This window comes from Pleurodeles waltl, chromosome 3_1 (assembly GCF_031143425.1).
Source record: "Pleurodeles waltl isolate 20211129_DDA chromosome 3_1, aPleWal1.hap1.20221129, whole genome shotgun sequence".
NCBI lineage: Eukaryota > Metazoa > Chordata > Amphibia > Caudata > Salamandridae > Pleurodeles > Pleurodeles waltl.
Genome location: NC_090440.1, coordinates 1,874,380,194 through 1,874,396,805, shown reverse-complemented (window position 1 = coordinate 1,874,396,805; position 16,612 = coordinate 1,874,380,194). Strand labels below are relative to the sequence as shown.

The 16,612-nt window shown below is 43.4% G+C and overlaps 1 protein-coding gene across 4 annotated transcripts in view; it reads left to right on the top strand.

Annotated features, from left to right (window-relative positions):
• CREB1 (cAMP responsive element binding protein 1) overlaps positions 1-16,612 on the top strand; it is a 342,075-nt gene that overhangs the window by 137,336 nt on the left and 188,127 nt on the right. The window lies entirely within an intron of this gene.

Here is a 16,612-nt window from a genome sequence, read left to right as displayed (position 1 = left end):
CCACCCTCCTGACCAGTACCTCCCGGGGGAGGTGCCCAGAGCTCCTCCATTGTGTCCCAGACCTCTGCCATCTTGGAAACAAAGGTGTTGGGGGCACACTGGACTGCTCTGAGTGGCCAGTGCCTGTCGGTGACATCAGAGGCTCCTTCTGATAGGCTCTTACCTCTCTTGGTAGCCAATCCTCCTAACTTGGTAGCCAAACCTCCTTTTCTGGCCATTTAGGGTCTCTGCTTTGGGGAATTCTTCAGATAACGAATGCAAGAGCTCACCAGAGTTCCTCTGCATCTCCCTCTTCACCTTCTACCAAAGGATCGACCGCTGACTGCTCCAGGATGCCTGCAAAACTGCAACAAAGTAGCAAGACGACTACCAGCAACATTGTAGCACCTAATCCTGCCGGCTTTCTCGACTGTTTCCAGGTCGTGCATGCTCTGAGGGCTGTCTGCCTTCACCCTGCACTGGAAGCCAAGAAGAAATCTCCCGTGGGCCGACGGAATCTTCCCCCTGCCAACGCAGGTACCCCATTTCTGCATCACCAGTCCTCTGGGTCCCCTCTCATCTTGACAAGCGTGGTCCCTGAAACACAGGAGCTGGGTCCAAGTGTCTCCCACAGTCCAGTGGCCCTTCTGTCCAAATTTGGTGGAGGTAAGTCCTTGCCTCCCCACGCCACACAGCAAACCTGTGTACTGCGTGATTTACAGCTGCTCCGGCTTCTGTGCACTTTTCCAGGACTTCCTTTGTGCATAGCCTAGCCTGGGTCCCCAGCACTCCGTCCTGCATTGCCCAACTCGCTGAGTTGGACTCCGACGTCGTGGAACCCTCCTTTGGGACTCTGAGTCGACCGCTGCCTTAGATCTTCTAAGTGCCTCTTCTGGTACTTATGCGCGTGCTGTCTGCTTCTGTGGGGGCTCTCTGAGTTGCTGAGCGCCCCCCTCTGTCTCCTCCTCCAAGGGGCGACATCCTGGTCCTTCCTGGGCCCCAGCAGCACCCAAAATCATCAACTGCGACTCTTGCAGCTAGCAAGGCTTGTTTGCGGTAAGTCTGCGTGGAAACACTTCTGCAACCTCCAGCACGCCGTGGGACATCTTCTCACCAAAGGGGTAGTTCCTAGCACCATCCGTTGTTGCAGAATCTTCGGCTTCTTCCACCCGGAGGCAGCCCTTTTGCACCTTCATCCGGGGTTTAGTGGGCTCCTGCCTCCCGGACACTTGCGTGACTCTTGGACTTGGTCCCCTTCTTTTACAGGTCCTCCGGTCCAGGAATTAGTTTTCAGTGTTTTGGTAGCAGTTGTGGTTCTTGCAGAATCCCCTATCACAACTATTCTGTCTTTTTGGGGTAGTAGGGTAACTTTACTCCTACTTTTCAGGGTCTTGGGGTGGGGTATTTTGGACACCCTTACTGTTTTCTCACAGTCCCAGCGAGTCTCTACAATCTCCCATAGGCCTGGGGTCCATTTGTGATTCGCATTCCACTTTTGGAGTATATGGTTTGTGTTGCCCCTAGGCCTATGTCTACCTATTGCATCCTATTGTGATTCTACATTGTTTGCACTACTTTTCTTACTGTTACTTACCTGTTTTGGGTTTGTGTACATATAATTTGTGTATATTACTTACCTCCTAAGTGAGGGTATCCTCTGAGATACGTTTGGCATATTGTCACTAAAATAAAGTACCTTTATTTTTAGTAACCCTGAGTATTGTGTTTTCTTATGTTCTCTTCCAGGGGATCCTCATCAATAGTCATAAACATTGAATATTCCCGCCTTTGTGCGGGGACCCCGGAGCATATATAAAATACACACATATAAAGTATGAAATATGCACGAAAAATATATATAGCATTTTTAGTAGACAAATTTTCATACTAAACTCATATATACATGTCTAAAACAGCAATGCAGGCTATAATCATAAACAGGCTAAAATGCTTTATTTCTATGGAGTTTTTTTTTTGTTTTTTTTAAATTCTTTACAAAATTACAATAAGAGAAAAAATATTTCAACCAAAGCCCCAAAACTGGGCTTAGGGAAATAAGCAGTAGTAATCATCAGAGAAAAAGAGAAAAAACTACATATCTGGAACCGCTATGTTTAGCTTCTGTGCTCCCCTGACAAGCACCTCATTAAAAGTAGTGATGTTGTCCACCGGTGAAACCCTAGCTGGTGGAGAATCTGTTAAGGTGGGGGAGTATCGTCCGACGGATGACCCTGACGATGACCAAGAGGGCGACCTTCTGTGTCTTGATCGTGACCTAGATCGTCGCTGGGAACGTGACCTGCGCGATGCTGTAGCAGAGCTCCCAGGCCTCGTGGTCGTCTGGCGAGAAGCAGAACGAGCCCGTCCTGCCCGCACTGTCGGTGATGGTGTTCTCAGGAGAGAGGCAGTAGGAGAGTACATCCTTGAATACTGCGAGTCCGGGGAGGCCGTTGGTCTTTTAAGGCTCTCCAACCATCTTGGTGACAAATTGATGGGTGAGACATGCCCCGACGATGGTGGAGTGGTCTTATCTGCTGGCGAAAGCCGATGCTCTGCTCCCTGCAAGACAGGTAAAACCTGTGTCGACGTCGACAGCCGTAATGACGTCGAAGGGAGCGCCGCCGGTTGTTCCTGTCTCGACGTTGAGTGTCTCGACGTTGAGTGTCTTGACGTCGAAGGGTGCGAGGCCTTCGGCGGCGAATGGGCACACCGGTGATGGCTCGAAGTCGATCGGCAGGTTGCCGTCGACGGAGATCTATCCCTGCGGTGGCCATGTTCCCTCGACGCCGTATCCTTCGACGTCGGTCGGGTCGCCGTCGACGGCGATCTATGGCGGTGAGATGGTGGCAGCGACGACGTCGACGGGGAACAAACAGGTATCTTCCTACATGCTGACGTCGATCTAGCCTGTCTCTCCTGAGAGTGGCTTGTTGGCTGCCTGGGAAGCGAAGAGGATGATGTTTTCTGCCTCTCGTGAAGCCCATGAAGCCTGATCTTCTCCCTGTCCTTCAGAGTCCTCTTTGACATGTTCTTGCAGTGTTTGCAAGTGTCAGGGTAGTGACTCTGAGGCAAGCACACAATGCAGAGAGTGTGTGGATCTGACTGGGCCTTCTTCTTCCCACAGGAAGGGCATTTCACAAAAAGTGAAGGCATTTTTCAGTCAGGAAAAAACTTCCAGACTCAGACAATGATGTTAGATGTCGAGTAAAGTAGGAAAAAACGCTTTTCTAAAGTATTTTCTAAGAAAAACTCAGAAAAATTGAGAGCTCAGTGCTCCAGGATCCTCTCAGAAGAAGCCGGAAAAAAGAACTGACCTAACTGTGAACCAACTGTCACCTCTCCTTCACCCCTGAGGCATGGTGGGATACTGGAAGTGCTCAGGGTCTTAAAGGCACGGTGCCAAAGTTTTAATGGTTCTCCTGTGTTAACCTGCATGCAGCCTATTGGCTAAGAATGCTCCATTGTTTTTCAATGTAGTTTTTTCTCTGTTTCTCTGATGATTACTACTGCTTATTTCCCTAGGCCCAGTTTTGGGGCTTTGGTTGAAATATTTTTTCTCTTATTGTCATTTTGTAAAGAATTAAAAAAAAAAAAAAAAACCATAGAAATAAAGCATTTTAGCCTGTTTATGATTATAGCCTGCATTGCTGTTTTACACATGTATATACGAGTTTAGTATGAAAATTTGTCTACTAAAAATGCTATATATATGTTTGATGGTTTTTGTGCATATTTCATACTTTATATGTGTGTATTTTATATATGCTCCGGGGTCCCCGCACAAAGGCGGGAATATTCAATGTTTATGACTTTGAGGAGGATACCCCTGGAAGAGAACTAGGATTTACAGGAAAGTGACTTATCCATATTGTGCTATATGATATAAGTGGTATAGTAGGAGCTTTGCATGTCTCCTAGTTCAGCCTAAGCTGCTTTGACATAGCTACCTCTAACAGCCTAAGCTGCTAGAAACACCTCTATTCTACTAATAAGGGATAACTGGACCTGGCACAAGGTGTAAGTACCACAAGGTACCCACTATGAGCCAGGCCAGCCTCCTACACGTTGACAACGAGCATTCTAATGACTGCAAGGAGACCGTCAACGACGCCATCCATACTGTTGACCATGATAACCATATTGTCAACTGCATCACCGTTGGGAACCACAAACTCATTAGGAAGCATTGGAGGAAATGTATTTTCACCTTTGAGAGTCACAGATGTGCCTCCAGTACAATTATTGTAGTCAGACCAGGAAAAAAGGCTAGTGATCATCCCTCACTGACAGCTCACAGTCCAACGCAACTGAATGTCAGATATGTCTCAGACTTTGAAGAGCACGCAATGGACGAAGAGGAGTCTTACAGTGAGTACAGTGAGTATGTGTGTCAACAGGAGTATGCCATTATCATTCTCAAAGACAGTCTGCATATGACCAAGCATATTCCTTTAATCAAAATCAAAGGCAAACTTATGGGAGTGCTTCAAGAAGAAAGAGATGTACCTCACAAGTATGAACGAGTGATAATCAAAAGAGAGCCTGACTCCTTTAGGGGGAGGGGGGCGCTTTGGGAGCGGGATGAATTGCGGAATTTCACTTTTTTGCTCCCTTATGGAAAAAAGCCAAGTCACATTTTTCAGTTAGTCCATATGTTGGAGTACATTCAGGGACCCACCCCAAACCCCCCCCTTCCCAGTTTGCCCACCAAGAAAGCAGCATCTCCATTTGAAAGTGCTGCATTTGGAAATTCTCATGCACCTTTCCAAAGAAGCCATCAAAATTGTCCCCAAATCGTAAAGGAATCAAGGTTTCTATTTGAGGTTCTTCCAAACAAAAAAGAAGACAGGCCAGTGAAGGCTGCTATTGCATCTCAGAGAGCTAATCAAGTTTCTAAAGAAACAGTCATTGTGGATGCTTACTCTGCAAGAAGTCCTTCTGATAATGCACAAAACGGATTTTTTGACCTCCATGGACCTTTGGGATGCTTACACATAAACATTAATTGAAAACACAGGAAATAAATTTGATTCTCAGTAGCAGTTCAGCACTACCAGTTCAAGGCGCTCCCTTTTCGGCTGAAATCAGCACAGAGAATACTAACCAAATGACTCGCTCCAGGTGCCACCTTTCTCAGGAGAGAAGGTCACCAGCTGTTCCAACACCTGGATGACTGCTTAGTCAAAGCGCCATTCAGAGAAAAAGAAAAGGCTACTACGAATGCGTGCTTTAGTGTCTTCCAGAGATTAGGTCACACTTTGAGCAGGGAGAAATCATCGTATACTAGACACTTAGGTGGGGAAAGCCTTTCCATCGACAGAAAGCGTTTGAAAGTTACAGAGAATGTCAAAGACTATTGCTGGAAAGCAGTCAATCAGTGTGAATGTCTCGTCATCAACGGTTCACATGAAGATGTATGTGAATGGTCTGAGGATTTAGTAGTTGGAGTAGTAGACTCAGAAGTAGATTTTGGGAATAATTTTGAGGTTTTCTCCTTTTTCCTAGAATCTTCCAGAGGCTCATGATGGAAGGTCTTTTGGGCCTTCCTGCCTTCCTCAGAGATCCTCTGGTCGTGGGACCTTTCTCTCTTGCGAGACTTAACGCTCTTCAGCTGAAGATGTGTTTTTTTTTTTTTTTGTGACTTGACCTTTTGGAGCCATAACAGAAGTCTCATTGAGGCAGTCCTTATGTGTGTCATCCATATGTAATCTCTTTTTCCCCCACATGATTTGCAGGATCTAAAGAGTCCTTTCCTTGAAGTATCAGACATTTGTATCACTGAAAAGCTGTAATGAATCAAAAACTGAGCAGCGCTTAGGGAGACTCCCTTCACACGACATGCAGTAGAAAATCTGAGAGACAGGACCTTCTGTGGCGAGGGTTTTTATTGGGTGCTGTCGTCTGATTGGCTGGACTTATGGTCTTTTCAAATGATGACAATAAACTGTAAAAGTAAATGCATGTTAACATTGTTTTATGTGTAACATTTCTTTATACTGATATTTTATGTTACCGTGGGACTTCCACTTCGATGACGGAGAATGATTCAAGCATGAGAATCTATAAAAAAAAATACCAATACTTGAGAACCAAAGTTACAGGTAAGTAACTAATTTTCATCTACCACAAGAGTGTAAACAGATTCTGGCTCAGGCTCATGTTCCAGCTACCAACAAGACTAAAGTTTTTCTGTGTCTGGTGCAGAAATAATAGTCATCATCTGCTTCAAATAAAACCTTCACAGGTCCAGCTATATTTGTCAACTTTGGCCAAAAGTAGTCTTAAATATTATTCAGTCAGGGTTTATTTGCTTGCAGTCTTCAGATTTAGGAGTTTAAAGTTTACTTTGTTTTCTCAAAGGATCATTAAACAGTTTAAGAAAGGTCTCTTCAGAGCTTTTCCACCTCTTCGACAACTTCCCATTCCATGGGAGCTCAATACAGTCTTCAGTCAGGTGATGTTGCCTCCTTTTGAGCCAATACATAGAGCAGATTTAAACTATATTTCATGGAAGACAGCACTACTCTTGGTTCTCACATCCACTAGGAAAGTGAGAGAGATTCAGGCATTCACCATCGGAAAACCCTTTCTCCAGTTCGTGAAGGACAAACTGATACTCCAAACCAACTCTAAATACATTCCCAAAGTGCCTACTGACTTCCATTTATAGGAGCCTGCCATAAAACAGGCTTCTATCTGTTTGTAGGCAAGACAAATGGTGTCCATTTTTGATCAGTAAATAAATATTTTTGGAAAATGTGCCCACTCATTCCATAGGCACGTGCATTTATATTTCTTCATTCAAAGCATACATATTCATACATGTGTGAGCCTAGGAAATGGTCTGATTGTCAGGCCTGTTAGTTTTCGTCTCTTATTTTCACAATGCTACACAGCTTCGTCCTAAACCTTTTCACTGATGCTGCTTAGCATCAGCAAAAAGCACTGGCAAAGCCAGTAGGTCAGAAAAGTGAGATCTTTCTCAGATCAGTAAATGAGAAGAAAAAAAATAGCACTGGCGTCATTCCGCTCATATGCATTTGGATACATGTACAAGCATGCATGGGTAAGTGAAATAACATGCAGTTGCATCACTGTTTTGTAGGTCTGGTTCTAGCGAAGATCTTTTGATTTTACTAAAATAGTATGTATAATATACTTACTTAATGGGGCTTTTGACCACCTATTTTTACCCATTGGTCTGTTGTTGTGTCATTCCCATTTTGCTTCCGCCAACTACAAGCGCGCACAGCATGGGGCAGTGGGTTACTTTGAGTGGCTGGATTTTTCTCTTTCACAATCTGCAAGGAAGTTCCCTTTAATACCAGTGTTGCACATTTCAGCTTTATCAATTCCTATCTCCTTCCAACGTTATTACAAAGTCCCTTTGAAGTGGACTTCTGCTATTTCATGTCATTCTCCGACCAGTGGTTCTTTGAAAAACCTTGCCCAGGAAAAAACAAATGTTATGGTGTTTAATTTGCAGCACTTTTATTTAATGTTAGGTGGGGTGCAATTTGGTTGTTCGTAGCCAATATTTTTTATACTAAGTATCCGCTTTTCTTCCATCTATCGTCTTTCCTTTTTGCCTTCCTTCTTTCGTTTTTGGCTTTCCCTTTTCTTTCCTTTTCCCCGTTTCCTTTCTTTTCTTTCTTATTTACTTTTTAATTTTTTTTCTTTCCTTTCTTTTTGCCTTATTTACTTTTTTATTTCCTTCTTTCCTTCAGTTAATTTCTTTATTTCATCCATCTTACTTTAGAGGCAATTACACATAATTTCTAATGTTTATGGTAGGGTGGGGTTAATGGTTAAATGGATGGTAGATTTAAATTGCCTTTCTGTAAGCTTGTACTGTCCCAAAACATAAATCCTTAATGTACATCTCTTCTTGGCTTCTAGGTCTAGAGTGCAGCCGCCGTAACGCCAAATTTCTTTGCGTTCACAACTTGTCATGAAACAGAATCACTACGAACCATAGTAGCAGCTTAGAGGTTCATGGCAGCAGGCAGACTCAACCCTTGTTCTCAAAGACTTTGGAAAAGTGTAGGAGAAAAACTGTATAAAGATTTAGTGCAGTCTCCTATGTGAAAAGCTTTTTTCCATAAATAGCTCAAAATTTCTGGACAGTGATTTCAAAACTGAATCGGGTATAGTCTCAGACTTGATCACTTTGTACTTTTGACTGGCAGTTATGTCTTATCAAAGTCTGTTAGACTTTGGATTAAAAAAACGTAAAGGCACTGATAAAGAAAACCCAAGAAGAGGAAACCAAAAAGAACCAACAGAGGTTGGGCCTTGTACCTCACTACATAATCCTAACATAACCAAGAACAATAAGTATGATGCTGAAAAAAGAAAACAAGTTTTTTAGTCTCATTCGGTGGAATCCTGGCCATGGCTAGTTCTGAATGACAGTCAGGAGGGAGAAGGACTAAAAATGTACTGCACTATTTTCCAAACATATCCTACTATGGCAGTCAGCTATTCGTGTTCAGGTAGAAATGCATTCTTATGTGGATGTGAACAGTTGCACATTGCACCAGTCAGAGCTCATGAAACTAATAAGGCACATATGATGTGTTTCATGGCACCTCCAGGAAATGAAAGACACTGCCTTGTAGTCTCAGACTCTTACAGCGAGTACCTCAAATTCCAGTGTCCCTACAGAGCAGTACCTCATCATGCAAGCACTGCACAAAGTGAAGGAGAGAGAAATAAATAAATTGACCATCTTGTGCTTACCTAATTGCAAAACAAGATAAGCCATTCTCAGCCAAGGAAACTCTAAGTAAGTCTATGAACAGAGTAGGTGTGGATATAAGAGAAAAGTATACAGACTTAAAAAAAAGTCTCATTACATAAGATGTGATACAGACCTACTTCGAAAGGACATCAGACAAATGGTTTAAAATTCTCGCTTCATCTGCATTATTGCTGACTGAAGCACAGAAAGTGCCATCATTGAGCTGGAAACTGCTGGTGAGAGTAGTCAGTGGTGGGAAACTCTACACTCTTTGCAGATCTTGTTCCACTCGAACATGCTCATGCTCAAGGTGTTCTGGATAGTATAGTTAAAGGAATCAAAAGCTTATCTTTGGATTTAGTAGGTATGAGGTCTACAGAACATCCAGGCCCTTGATTAATAGCTGTCAATTTCGATGGTGCTGCAGTTATGATGGGATCTAAGGAGAGGGGTTGCTGGACTCCTAAAGAAAGATATTCCTTTTCTTCCGCTGTTCCACTATGTAGCTCCCAAGCATCAGCTTGGAATTCTAGACGCTGTAAAATTAAATCCCTCTGTTAGTTTAAACCAACTTTGAAGTGGATTTTAAAATTTTACTGGTATAGTCCTAAGAGGCGAAGAGATGCCAAAGAAATGTCATGAATAATTGATGAAAACGTTGTCCATTTCACTGATATTAAACAGGTTTGATGGGATCCAACAAAACCAGGTCTTTGACAGCTTTGCAACAAAACCTGCACAGTGGCTCCACACCTGGGACAGGTTGCAGTTGGGAGTGGTGATTGCCGCTAAGGCGAAAAAGTACCTCTCAATTATAACTAGCTTCACATTTATAAACAGCCTTTACAGTCTGAGAGATGTTCTGAAGCCAGTGTCTCAGCTTTCAGAATTCTATCAATCTAATTAACTGCTTTTATTGCATGTTCCACCTGCTGTAGAGGTGTGCATTGACCCTAGTAGGGCTAAAGAATAATTTGGGTGAATATATGCAGCAGCTTTAAAACAGTACCATCCAGATGAAAATACATTTGGAAACATTCATACTGATTGCTGAGAAATAAAGTTACTAGGACACTGCCCAACAGCAACAACAATCCAAAGTGACATGACAGTGTGGTTCAGTACATTGAGCGGTTTGCAAATTTTAATTTCATGCCAGTTCAAGAATTTCAGGCATTTGATAATACACTGGTGCCAGAAAGAAGAGAGGAACTCCATAAATATGGGCTCTCTGATATTGAGGCAGTTGTTCAACATTTTGAGGGTACTTTTCACCACAGACGAGAGGTTGGCAATTTTAGAGGAGTTCTGTGGACTTGAAACCCAGATGAAAAGCTTTCAGACCAAAGGCATTCCTGTATTGCCTGCATTCTCCACCCCACTAGCAACAGCGCCTTCCACATTGACCAATATATCAAAACTTGTGGAGAAGATGTTCACATGTCTGTGTATGTAGAGCAGGAGCTGAGCGTATGCTTTTTTGCAATGAATTTCATTAAGAACCCACCAAGAACACGTTTAGATCAAGATGTTCTCCAATACCTAATGCTTCTCAAGATGGAAGGACCGATTTTAAGGAATATGATCCCAGTAGAGCTTTTGATCTCTGGCTTGCAACAGGAGGTACAAAGCATGTGTGCGGACGTAAAAGGCCACATCCATCATAAATATAGAAATATTATCAATATGAGTTTATGAGCAACATGCCATGCAAGATCATTTATTGTTGTATTTCCTATACAGTTTCTAAAGTTTGGATATTAAGGATAATAGCGCTTTTCAAGTTTTTTCTTTAGCATTATTACAAAGCATTGAATTGTTTATTGAGTTTAATAAAACAAGATAACAATATATTGAATGTTTCTCTGTCAGCCGTTATAATTGATGTAGCTAGTAGGTGGACAAGAGGATTTTAATAGGACATGTAGATCTCAATGGCATTTTTTCCCTAGGCAAGTAGATTATTGTAAAAAGTCCACACCCCTGCATACAGCATATCAGCAAGGGAGAACAATTAGTGGTACTAATCACTGCAGTTTTATTAAATTACACTCATATCTACATTTAAAGTACTGCAATTTATTCATTAAAATCTTTGAAAGCTGGCTATCCCCACTGGCCATTTTACTAATGGGGAACCATGAAATAACGCCCAGTAATCTTACCATAGATAGAACTCAGGCCTTTCCAACTCTATGAATATGAAAACTCCAGACACTTAGAAGAATAAAGCCCCTACACCTCACGTGTTAAGTTTAATGTACACTTGAAAATGCTTTTGCCACTAGTTTTTTTTTTTTTAATTAGGTTCCTAAAACATTCCATACATACATTGACACCTGCATAGTGCAGCAGTAGGTTATCCCTGATCTTTTCTATATAGTTTGCAAAAGAGGGCCATACAACTGGATCCATCAGTTATGCTGAAATAGAAATGCAGAAGCTGTCTGATGTGAAGTTTCAAATTAGAAATAGTATCTTGACGCTTTAATTACTCTATTATAGGGCTCTGCTTTGGAACAATGGAAAATAGATTTGTTTGGTTAAAATTATACATCAGGTTAGAGAAACCGGGTTTGCTTTTGATCTTTGTCCTCTTTTATTGTGATTTTGATTGTTCTGTCTCCAGTAACAAGAGCATGTTTACCAGTCATACTTGGATTATGAATTAGCGTGGAACTGCAATAGCACAGCAGAATATCATTTATTAGAGAGGCGGTTGCAGTTTGCCTCTCCGTCTTTACTGTTATGTATTGTTTTATCTTTAGTGCAATTCTTTTATTCAGTGTTTCAGATCAGTACAGTATAAAACAACAATACAACAGTGCCGGTATCCAACATTTAAATTTCTCAGTGTAAGCTGCATTATTTATTTAGTGATAAGAGAATGAAAAGTAAGAAGAACTCAGTTAAGTTGTTGAATAATGTCTGTGATCACACAGATAGCACAGTGCATAGTTAGTCAGTTTACATTTCCACAGTGTTGATTGTTATGCAGGTTTGTTATGCAGGTTTTACACCACAAGGGCCAGCCTTATATATCCAATGTGACTAACTTCATTGTTGTGCGTAGTGTGTGTTTTCAAACTGAATAACCAGGCCATAAAACCTGTAAGAACCAATTAGAACAGTAATTTATAGGTTTGTGAGTCCATGGAAAAACACAACACTGGCTACTGCGTACTACCCCATGAGTACATGAGCTTTGTGGATTTGTAATTCATCTGGTACAGGGATTTGTTGTGAATGGGAACAAAATGTGGCATTAGTTTCTCCTAGGAAGTCACCCCCTGAGGCCTGTTGTTCCTAGGCACAAGTCTCATCCGTGTATGAGTCAGTGAGAAAGCTTGAGAATTCTACTTTCCTCAGAAAACTACCCATCCCTGGTGTGTATTATCTGGACTAGACGGTGCACAGTCAAATATGAGACCTGCAGGATACCGGCATCACGTCGTCCCATTTGAGTGCTGTAGCTCACTTGTGTACGCTCCTGCTTTTTTCTGTATGTAGAACAATATTCTCTGCCTGCATGTTTTTTTTTTGCCATTGTGTCCACTGGCATACCAGCACAGCAACTGCATCACAGGGAACTTGCAGACCAATGCCCTTTTGGCTATCAAAAAGTCTCCACATCAACAAGTACATTACTCACTTTCTTATGCTTAGGGTGTGTAAATATGCAAAGCAGGCATCCCGCAGGTGTGTGTAATTCAGTCCTCCCCAGCTACAACAAGAGTTTCTGTGATAGAAATTTGTAGTCACAGATTCCTCATCTTCTGAATACTCTCCAGGCATCAGACTGAATCTGGAAACTTTTCAGCAGTACCTCTGCATGCTGGTAGGTGGCGCAATTCAACACTACACTAACACCATTCTGGAAATAATGTGCAGAGCCTGTATAGGCATATACTCCTGCGCGTTGAAGTCTGTTCCGTTCTTTCCGTGCCACCAGATGCGGATCTAGGCCTCTAAGGTGGGGTGGATTGGAATGGGGTGGGGTGGTTCGGAGTAGGGTGGATTAGATTGAACTGGAGTGGGTGGCACTAGACTGAACTGGAGTGGGATGGATTGGATTGGACTGGAGTGGGCTGGATTGGACTAGAGTAGGGTGGACTGGGGTGGATTGGATTGGATTGGATTGATTGCAGTGGGGTGGATTGGATTTGGTTGGAGTGGATTGAGGTGGGCCGGATGGATTGGATTAAAGCATGTGGAGTGGATTGGGGGTGGATTGCAGTGGGGTGGATTGAACTGCAGTGGGGTGATTTGGATTGGAATGAGGTAGATTGGGGTGGCAGGACGTGGGGTGGAGTAGGGTAGATTGGGGTTTTAGTATTAATGTGGGTTGAATTGGATTGATGTGGGGTAGATTAGATTGCAGTGGGGTAATTTGGATAGTAGTCAGATGGATTTGATTCGAGTGAGGTGGATTGGATTAGGGTGGATTGGAATAAATTGGATTGATGTGGGATGGATTGGATTGGATTGGATTGGATTGGATTGGTGTGGAGTGGATTGGATTGGAGTGAGGTGGACTTTTTGGAGTTTGGTGGAATTTTTTGGAATGGGGTGGACTGGCGTGGATTGGAGTGTTTTGAATTGGAATGGCATGGGATGGGGTGGATTAGGGTGAATTGAGTGGGATGGATTGGAGTGGGGTGAACTGGGTTGCAGTGGATTGAATTGGAGTGGGATTGATTGGAATGGGATGGAATGGAATGGATTGGATTGGTGTGGGGTGGATTCGACTGGACTGGGTTCGGTGGATTGGACTGGGGTGGGTGGATTAGACTGGAGCGGGGTGGATTGGATTTCTGTGAGGTGAATTGGAGTGGGGGTGAAATGGGATGAGTGTGGTGGACTGGATATGGGTGCAGTGGATTGTGGTGAAGTGGCCTGGATTGGAGTGGGGCAGATTGGAGTGTGGTAGATTATTTTGGATTGGATTGGTGTGAGTTGCTTTGGATTGGAATGGGGGAAATTGTTTTGGATTAAAATGGGGCAGACTGTTTTGTGTTTGCCATGGGGCAGGCTCTCTTGGATTGGGGTGGGGCAGATTGTTTTGGATTGGATTAGGGTAGATTGTTTTGGATTGAGTGGGGCAGAATATTTTGGATTGGAGTGGGGCAGATTGTTTTGGATTGGAGTGGGGCGGATTGTTTTGGATTGGAGTGGGGCGGATTGTTTTGGATTGGAGTGGGGCGGATTGTTTTGGATTGGAGTGGGGCGGATTGTTTTGGATTGGGGTGGGGCGGATTGTTTTGGATTGGGGTGGGGCGGATTGTTTTGGATTGGGGTGGGGCGGATTGTTTTGGATTGGGGTGGGGCGGATTGTTTTGGATTGGGGTGGGGCGGATTGTTTTGGATTGGGGTGGGGCGGATTGTTTTGGATTGGGGTGGGGCGGATTGTTTTGGATTGGGGTGGGGCGGATTGTTTTGGATTGGGGTGGGGCGGATTGTTTTGGATTGGGGTGGGGCGGATTGTTTTGGATTGGGGCGGATTGTTTTGGATTGGGGTGGTACAGGTTGGAGGTAGGCAGATTGGAGAGGGGCAGATTGTTTTGGATTGGGATGGGGCAGATTGTTTTGGATTTGAGTGGGGCAGATTTTTGTGGATCGGAGTGTGCCAGATTGGAGCGGGGCAGATTGGAGTGGGCCAGGTGGTTTTGGATTGGAGTGGGCCAGGTGGTTTTGGATTGGAGTGGGCCAGGTGGTTTTGGATTGGAGGGGGCCAGGTGGTTTTGGATTGGAGGGGGCCAGGTGGTTTTGGATTGGAAGGGGCCAGGTGTTCATTTTGTATTTTTTTATTGAATTGGGGCAGATGATTTTTTTTTTTTTTTTTTTTTTTTTTTTTTTGGAGCGGGGCAGATGTGTTTTTTTTTTTTTTTATTGGAGCGGGGCAGATGTGTTTTTTATTTTTTATTGGAGCGGGGCAGATGTTTATTTTATTTTTATTGGAGCGGGGCAGATGTTTATTTTATTTTTATTGGAGTGGGGCAGATGTTTATTTTATTTTTATTGGAGTGGGGCAGATGTTTGTTTTTATTTTTTTATTGGAGCGGGGCAGATTGTTTCTTATTTAATTTATTTATTGCATGGGGGCATAATAAACAGTGTTGCTTTGTAGTGTTTAGAACAAGATAGTTGTCATCTTCTGAGAATAACGCCTGTATGAAGCTGGCTCTGTCGATGAGGTATAGTGCCGGGGTTCCCCAGAGGCTAAAGTAGGTAATAATAATGCTTCCTTCTGCGGTAGTGTGGTCGGGCAGCTAGGGTAATCAGAGGGTAGTGCAAAGCATTTGTTGTACACATAGTCAAGAAATGAGGCACACACCCAATGACTAACAGCAGGCCAATGTTTTTATGTAGAAAAAATATATTTTGTTACTTTATTACTAGAACCAAAAGGTCTTTGTTGCAGCTAAGTACAGTTTTAAGTAGGTGTCAGGCATATGTATCAAATGTACTTTGTTTAGGTTTTGCAGATTAGGCAGTTTACAAGTAAGTAACACTTTTCCGTTTTGAAAGTTGACAGTGCAATTTTTCATAGGAATCAATGCAGTCCTAGGGAAGGAAAAGTGTTAACACATTTAACTGGTAAGTACCCGACGTACGATCCAAGTCTTTGGGGGTTCGGATGTCCACAGGTCAGAGTTCAATTTGACTCCAAAAGTGCAACACTAGGCCTCTTGGGTGCAGAGAACAAAGTTGGCGTCTGGTTTTCAATGGATTCCTCTGAGGACTGGGGGTGCTCGGTAGAAAACAGATTGCAGATAAATACCAATGGTTTCAGGACACGGGCCTTGAGGGGTTTAGGTCAACACTGGTGGGGGAAGGTGGGGAGGGCACAGGTGAACACCAAACACACACCCTCAGTGGCACAGGGGTGGCCGGGTGCAGGAGGGTGCAAACACAGCCCCATATGTCCAATGCTTTTCAATGGGGTGACCCCCGAGGACACAAAGATGCTGCAGGCTGGGCCCGGAGGGCCAACTCCGGAAAACCAAAGGCTTGACAAGTAGGAGAGGCGCCTGCTGGACGTTACTGGATTGTTTGTTAGATTACCCAAGGCCAGGGATATCTTTGGGCGTCTGGAATCTTGTCAGATCTGGTTACGGTTGGGGGGGGGAGGGTGGCTCCTCTCGATTGAAGCTGCAGGCGGTGTCGTTTTGGGCAGGACAGATCAACCCACAGTGGACTCGAGGAAACCTTCTCTGGACTTGTGGGCCAACTGGACTCGGGCCGTGGGCGTCAGGTGCAAAGTGGACAGGGCTCGCAGATCCAGGATGGGTCTGGAGTCCTTTAGTAGGGTCTCTTCTGGACATGGCCGCTGTCCTCAAGAATTCTTGGTCCTCTGCTGGGCGGGCAGTCCTCTGGGGATTTGTAGAGGTTGCTGGTCCTGCAGGATGTGCCGCCTTTTTATAGCTGGTGTCGGAAGCTGGCCAGGTGTGTGGTAAGCAACTATGGTGTTATCACCTTAAGCCAGGTCCAGGTATCCCCTATCAGTGAAGTGTAGGCAGTGTCTAGGAATCTGAAACAAGTCAGAGGTACCCCTCTCACCTCCAAAGGGACAGGGTTAAAAGTGCATACCAGAACTCCCTTTGGGTGTATATTCAGTCCTAAACCTCAAATTATATTTGTACGTAATATTGCTGGCACGCAATGCAAAAAAAATATAAAATTCAAAAATATATATATAAGAAATTAAAAACATTTAGCTATAGACCGTTTCTCAATCTCTCTGTGATCAAAACATTACTCTTTTACGACAATACTATACTCATTGTTTTTCTTGTTATTTCTTGCATTTTTATTTTTATATAAAAATTCAAATGAATACACCATACATCTCTTCAGTATATAATACTTCAAAACATTTTGACATATAAT